At 44.1% G+C, this 8,010-nt stretch overlaps 1 long non-coding RNA gene across 1 annotated transcript; it reads left to right on the top strand.

Annotated features, from left to right (window-relative positions):
• The first annotated feature begins 1,977 nt into the window (after positions 1-1,977).
• LOC144288731 (uncharacterized) lies at positions 1,978-4,610 on the top strand. Its single transcript, XR_013356714.1, has 3 exons — positions 1,978-2,389; positions 2,785-2,824; positions 3,800-4,610. It is a non-coding gene; the product is annotated as an uncharacterized LOC144288731 (long non-coding RNA).
• Positions 4,611-8,010: the final 3,400 nt, after the last annotated feature.

Here is an 8,010-nt window from a genome sequence, read left to right as displayed (position 1 = left end):
TGCTAGGAAACTTGGGGACTGAGCCTAGGTGAGCCACCCCTCAACGTTCTTCACCCACATTCAGGAGCTAATGATTTCCAGAGGTGGCCACTGCAAGGAATTCACAGGAACACGGGTCACTGTGTCAAGGATCATGTCAAGAAGAGAAGGTCACCAGTTCCAAATATTTCAGAGGTGAAAAGGTCATTCTTATAAATACCGTATCCTTCACATTCAGCACACCACGGTACATGCTTTGTCACAGTTTGGTGGGCCACCAGGTGTCACCGACAGAGCCTCCACCCAAAAGAAATCTTAGTCTTCACCAACCAGATGTCACTCTTATGTCTTGGTCAAAGGCTTCTTCCAGGAGCAGGCATGGGTCAGGCTTTTGTGTTGGAATTGACTAAGTAAGTGGTTCATAAGGGGTAGCTTGGAGATCTCTGGAGATTCTGGAGACCCTTTCAGTGGTTCATCCAGTTAAAACTATTTTCATAATAATACTGGAATGTTATTTGCCTTTTTTCACTCCCATTCTCCCATGAATTTATAGTGTCTTTTTCTGGAAGCCATATAAGATGAAGATTCCATTGCTCTGATAGCTAATGAATGGAATGGATATTCTTGTATTTTAAAGATGTCTCCATTCTAATTTCCAATACAGTTAATGTTTGTAAGTGTCAGCTCTCTTCGATCAACAATAATTTGGAGTCCCGAGACCAGAATGTTTGAGAAGTGCTGGACCAAGTGAAGTAGGTATTCCATTTCTCCAAAGTTGGATCTATTCTCTCCTTCCTAAGATAATTCTTTCTCACAGATCCAGCAGTTCCAGTGATCCTTATAACTCACTAAGGAGATTGCCATGTCAATGATCAATGGGCAGGTGAGTATAATTCAGCCTCAGTCAGTTTGACAAGCAGAATACTAAAGGTGGACACCTACGGGACTCTGCAAACTGACTCTTCATATGACATAAGCCACACACTATGTTTTTTGTAAGCAGGGGGATTTAAAATGTTCTTGCACAAAGAACAGTCCAGTATATATTGATTTTTAAAGTATGTTTAAAGGATATAACTACGTTTCCCCAAACCAGTTAGTTAATTAATTAATTAATTGACAAGTTAGATAAATTGCATCCCACAAAGCATATCCCTGGAAAAGGAAATTTCTACTACTCCTAAAATGTCTTCAATACACACACACACACACACACACACACACACACACGAAACCTGTCATGGACACATATGGTATTTAATGTATACCTGTTACAGAGCAACCAATGCTTTTACCTTTTCATGAACTGTGAGTCATTCTGCCCCAGAGAGGGCTTTCTGAGCGTCATAAATATTGATCATACTCCCTAAATTCTAACAGGCAGTTTCCTCAAATATGACTGATACTTCTCAACTTCACTCTTTATTCTCCGTATTCAGTCACAGTGTTGACCACCATGGAGGAAAAAGACATTCCACGTAGACAGAGACTCCGGACAACTGGAGCTTAGTCACTTCAAATTCCAAGTCTGTCTGTGTGTCTTCCTTTCTTTCTTCATCCCTCCTCCCTCACTCTCTCTGGTCCATTCATTCATTCATTCATTCATTACCATTTCTGACCATGAGCCAGGAATTGTGCTGGGCCCTGAGCGCATAATAACAAATAAAGCAAAATGTGTGCCCCAAAAAGCTCACAGTCTTCTGGATGTTGAATAGAATTTGTCCCAAAATTTATCTCAATGGTCTTTAAAGTGATGTATGTGAAGAAAATATTAGAACTTCTCATTTGTTATTGTGTCTGTTTTGAGGTTTAAATAATATATTAGTTTAGCATCACATGCATAAACTATAAAATATATGACTACTGAAAGTGAGTACCCCCCAAATTTTTACTGACAGGGTGTTGCAGTTAAGAAAGTTTAGAGACACAGATTGAACATGCTTTGCTAGGCCTCCTTTTTTAAAAGAAGGAGTCAGCTTGTTGTCATCATGGACACTTTCTTGGCTGTTGAGTTAATCATAAAATTAGTATATGCTCTTAGCTGGTTGGTCTTTGAGGGCATTAAGAGACGATATACTAGATCGTCTCTTTTGCAGAGGCAGCGAGACCCAAAGCAGCGATTGACTTGTCTGAACCATAACCCAATTTGGTGAAGGAGTTAGCAGTGTTTTTGAAAGTGTGATTCTGAGTCACCATCACAGTGGGAGAGGCCTCGTGGAAATGCAAAATTCTGGCCTGAGGATCTGGACTTTTTTAATCCAAACCCTCCAGGGCCAGGGCCCTGGCTCTGGGCTCTGTGTTTACAACAAGCTCCCCAGGAGATCCCCGAGCACTCTGGGGGCTTCGGTGGGGGGAATGTGGAGACCAGGCCACGGTTCCTGTGCTCCCGGCACCAGGCTCTCTCTCTCAGGCAGGTTGTCATGGCTTTTAGAGCAGAAACTCTGGTGTTCAGTAACAGATGTGCTGTGCTGTTTGACCTGATATAAATGGCTGTGGAGTGCTGATTTTGCTAATTCTGGGACTGTTTCTCAGGGGCTTGTTTTTATCTCTTCCTTTGATGTCAGGCTGTTTGCCATCATTTCTTACTGCCTTTAGGGTGATCACTGCTAATCTCTCTTCCCTCCTTCCTCGTCCCCCTTCTACTTTTCTGCTTTTAATTTGTGGTGGGCTGGGAGTCTACATAAATGGGCTTGTTAGGAGTGTGTGTTAATTAAGAGTCAATTAGACATAGTTAAAGTGCATTGCTTTGTGACTGGTGTTTCCGGGGCTTCAAGCCTGCTTTGCTTCCTTCCTGCTTCTCAACAGAGTTCCAGAAGGCAGAGGTTGAGGGACGCCTGACCTCTGGGTAAGTAGGGCACTAGGATATTTACTTTCTTGTCACATTTCACTGCTGTCAAAGCTCAGAGAGTCTGGCCAGCCCCCAGAGGAGCCAGTGTGCTTAATGATTCAGGACACCTGGGTCTGACCCACTCCTCCTACGTTTCTCTGGGCTCGGGGTGATTTACAGGAAGAAGGGATGGGATCCAGGACAGAGGAGGAAGGGTGTACCCTCCGGAGTGGACCAGGAAGTAGGTATCAGCTCCTCTGAGAAACACACTAATTTCCAGTTCAAGAAGGGTCTAGGTCTGTCCCCCCTTAACAGCTGCTGGGGAATGTCAGCCATGATACCCACAAGGGTAAATCTCTCTGGGGGTGATGGGGGGTAGAGGGCCATCTCTAGCTTAGAAGGCATAATAAATATATTCAACACTAAAGTTCTTCCCATGTGAAAATCCCACTATATTTCTTAAGACTGTCAATGGATAAAAGTATCTTTCAGGCCTAAAATTTGTCAGTGATGCTGTTGTTGAATGATGTAAAGACAAGAAGGTGGTAAAATTCTCATCTTCATCTTGTATCAGGAGATGAAAATCAGTTGTCCTCACGATGCCCCAGGATCCTTCACTCTTCCTTCATTATACATAAATATACAATATTTTGAGCAGAGACAACTCTTCTGGCTTTCCAAAGTTTAAAAAAAATGAGAAAAATAAAAACAAAATGGGAAACCAAAGTCAATGTTATTTCACTTCATGGGGTTCTGTGCTTCTGATGAGCTAATTTCTTGTTTTTCCCAGAAAAAGTAATATCTTTAGCTAATATCCCAGGTTGGGACATGCATGACTGAAGCTTAAATGTGTGTTTATTTAAAAAAAAAAAAAAAGGATTTGAAAAGAGGCAAAAAGCAAAAGGTACTTGTATGCAGGGAAGGATCATCCCGATCCATTTTCAGTGCTTAATTACAAATCTGCTCTGACTAATTTCCTTATTGTGCCCACAGCTGCTGTTCTTTTGTCACCAGTTTATTTTTCTTTGAAAATCTGAAAGGCATCAAGGCTCGCCCGAAAGTCATCAGGAGCAGAACTGGTGTCCCAGATGCCTCATTACTGGTCTCGTTTACAAGCCTGTTTGGTTGTTTATGTCTTGCATTCAAATCATTTATTTTGTTCAAACCCTCTTTTGCTTTGGAAATGATTTTAGAACACCGGACTGCTTTATCACTCAACCGTTTGCCTTGCTGGGTAACAGGAACATCATGGTTTAATCAACATCGCAATTTCCCAGTAATCTCTGGGCAGGCCTTATTTGGTAAATATCAAAAAGTGTAGAGCTCCAAGGGCTCTTTCACAATGACCCCGGGGTCTGAGTGCCTTTGTTGGAAAGCAAAAACTGTTGTTCATATGAAATCATTGTGATTTTGGAAGATGTTCATCTGTAAGCCTAAATGTCATGTGGGGTGGTTTAGAACTTGCAAGGGCTTTCCTCTCATAGCCAAGAAGATTGGCTGCTAAAACTAGCCAAGGCACTTGTGGAGCGGGGGTACCGTGGATATTAGGGGAATGCATTATATTGCGAGCAGCATGGCTGAGAGCTTACGTGCTGGTTCTGGAGACTCAGAGAGACCTAAGTTCAAATCCTAGCTTGGGCAAGTTTTCTTAACCTCTGATGCCTTAGTGATCCCAAATGTAAAAGGAAAATGAGCAGCATCTAACTGCTAGAGTTGTAATGAGAATTACATCAGTTAATGCTTGGAAAACCCTAGGCAAGAAGGTCAGTCGTGCAGTCAATTCAATAAATGCGAATTATTACTATTACTATTATTTGTTTCTTGGGAAAGCAAACAAATTGTTTGGCCAAATATTTGTCTCATTTTTTATTCATATCATATTGTGAGACACAATCTAAGCTGATGTGAAGTGAAAAATTTTATTAACTGCTTTAGATGGGTGATTATATAATTTATGATCCAAGCCGGGACACTTGAGAGAGAAAATGTGCACTCTTAGTAATTATACCAGGACGATAGGCATAAATTAGGACCATCACAGGCAAACCACAACACATGGACTCCTTGCCATAGAAACCTCAAGCCAAACATTATTAGAACTGGAAATAACCTTTTATACTTTCTGGTTCAACGCTCCAGTTTTACAGATGAGGAAAATGAAGTCCAGAGCAGTGATGTAACTTACCCAAGGTCACACAGCTAATGATGGAAACCTGAGTCTGAAATGTTAGTCCTCTCATTTTAAGTTCAGTGCCTGCCCCACAATACAGTCCTGTTTGCAAATATCTTTAGCAAGACTGGCCACTATTTTTTTCCTGATTTCTTCTACTGAAAGGGTCCCAAGCCAACCTGCTCTCTTTTCCTCCATTTTACACGGAACAGATCACAACCTGGACAGAACAATCCTCTTGTCATTCTTTTAACTGACATCCCCCGTGCTGTTGTTCAAAGTCATTTTCCCATTCTATTTATTTAGTCATGGGTTGGATGAGAAAGAGCACAACTGTTCCCTCCCTTCTTTCTATTAAGAAGTTCTTTTAGGTCGCTCCTGATTACTCTTTGTTCCCTTTTCCTTTGGGATCAGTGAGTTAACAATTAGATCTTTACCAGGATACCAGGATTTTTCTAACACATATCGCCAGGACACATTTGTCTCTAAGCGCCCCGGAAATCATGCATGTGAACATACATCTTTAATCCCTATTAATTATACCATATGTATAATGTTTACATGTCATAGATCTCGGTGGCTTTCACGTGAGGTGATTTTGTTAGGTTATAGAGACGAGGCAAATACTCCATATGCAGGATTTGACTTTAAAGACACAAGGGAGCCAGCTGATCAGAAATCACACGTGTCAGGCCCTGCTAAAGGTGCCTCACCAGCCCCTCTCTTTAATGAAGACCACATTTTATAACCATGCCCCCATGCAAATGCAAATTTATGTAGATTGTTTATTTAGACCCGTGCTTTTGTACATCAATCTCCATGTACACCCGCCTCTCTTTTTTGCTTTGAAAGAGATAATGTGGTTATTCCAGTCATATCTCTCTTGGTTTTATGGGCTGGCGTGCCCATAAAGATGACAAGAGGAGCATTTCACGGGGAGCAGAAGTCTGTTCTGTGTCCAGTCAGGGAAGCACAAGGCTCAGGCAATGAGGCGGGTCAGGTGCCTCCTGGATGTGTGGTTCGCTGAGGACAAGGGCACCCCCTGGACTGTCACACGGCTGCTGGGGTCCGCTGTGGTCTCTGGGGGAGTTTCCACCAAGTAGCCTTCCCCAGCCTTCTGAGGCAGCGGGCCTCTCCCTGCTTGCGGTGTTTCACACCTGGATTTACCCCTACAGGTACCATCCGCAGGGATCTTTTCATATCTCTGATTAAAAGCCCATTTTTGGAAGAAAGAACTAGGACATGCAGATGGTGGATTGTATTTATTCAGAACCTGGTCAAAATTGAGTGAGCTCTCCAAACTATCAGGGCCAAGAGGACAGTGTAATGATTTCATTTTAGGACGAACATGAGTCACGGTTAAGGTCACTAGACCGCCATCAAATACATTTGAGGTCGAGCCCTCTCTGCATCACAGTGTGACCTTGGGCAAGTTACTTAAACGCTCTCTGCCTCAGTTTCCCCATCTGTAAGCTGGGAATGGTTAGAGGCTCGGCTTCGTGCAGTGCTATGAAGATTAAATGCTGCGAGGCACACAAGTCCCTTGGCGTAATGATTGGCACGTTGGAAGAACAAAAGAAACGGAGGCAACAAATTTATTTCTCATACAGTGCAGTGACTCAAAGGTGGCTGAAGTGTTTTGTTTTAAAAAATAGACCCCAAAGCTCAGGCAACAGAGAAGTTCAGAGTGTGCGGTCTCTCCCCTGCATGGAGACCTCAGACCCGTTCCCCGGCCCCGATCATCCACATCCACCCACAGAGGGATGGAAGGCCACATTTGGAGCCATGGCTCATGGTGGGCTTGGGAGACACAGAAAGTACAGGTGGCAACCCCTCTGCGTAGCCCCGGAGGCCCGACCAAGCCCCAAGCACATGTTCAGGCTCATTGTCCATTTCTCCCATATGTGGTTCCCATGACATTCTGTTCTCTCTGTTCTCTTTATCTGGACCTTTCCTTCCTATCTTTGTTTAAAACCCAGGCCATTGAAATGGCTTCTCCATGAAGGCCTTGCTTAGCACCTTTTTTTGGAGGTTAGTATTGCAAATAGGTAATAATAAAAAGCATCTCCTTTGAACTCCCCAGCTAGAAGGGGCCCATCCTCCTTCCATCCCTTCTGCAGAGCACCGACTATGACAGGTGCCCGAAGACAGGGACGGGGTGCCTTGTAGGGTAGCTACCTGTCTTCTTGTCCTGTTCTCCTCAGAAGCCAGAAACCCTACAGAGGCACGGAAGCTTGTAGATGATGTGCGAGGGATGAGGACAATGGTTTGGGGAACTGGACCACGGGCATAAGAGGAGGCAGAGACAAATGATGCTGCACATGTGTGACTCCACATAGCCAGTCAAAGGGCACAAAGGAGGATAGAACATCCTCAAAAATCCCCGGATGATCAGGATCACGCTGACTCGACCTACCGGCCAGGCTTGCCTCCAGTTTGTTATACTGACCCTTTCTCTACTTAAGGTGTTGTAACGTATCTTGTAACACATCTTGTAAAGGGTTGCCTGAGGGTTCATCAGAGACCACAGCCTCAGAACAAAGGGGAAAAGGGTCCCCTCCCAGGGCCACCAGGTATCTCTCCCTAGTGAGGCCACCAGACAGGGTGCCTGAGCCCATGCATCGAACATTCACTTTGATTCTCAGCCATAGAGAAATCGCAGCCCTGGGTCCCCGATACCTCTGGTTTTCAAGCACCCAGCCCGAAGCAGAGACAGGGCCTCCATGCCTCCAGGCTCTGCCCTCCATCCCACAGCCAGAGGGGTCGGGGCGGGCTCAGGTTTCACGGCCAGCACGGAGGCCCTGCAGGTAAATTCCAGCCTGTCCATTTGATGTGAAATCTTCCAGCTTGACCAAGAGTCACTGACCTCGAGAGCGGCAGTTTAACCTCCATTATTTGGTTTATATTGGTAATATTTACATTGGGAACTTGATTAAAGCTGACCTCTTGGTGAAAACGGAATCCAATACGTATTTGAAACCCTCCTGCTTTCTCCACCCAGTGTCAGGTGCCATCTGTTTCACTTCTCCCCTAA

The sequence above is a fragment of the Canis aureus genome, chromosome 18 (assembly GCF_053574225.1).
Source record: "Canis aureus isolate CA01 chromosome 18, VMU_Caureus_v.1.0, whole genome shotgun sequence".
Lineage (NCBI taxonomy): Eukaryota > Metazoa > Chordata > Mammalia > Carnivora > Canidae > Canis > Canis aureus.
The sequence above is the reverse complement of the archived record's forward strand: the minus strand, read 5'-3'. Positions and strand labels throughout refer to the sequence as shown.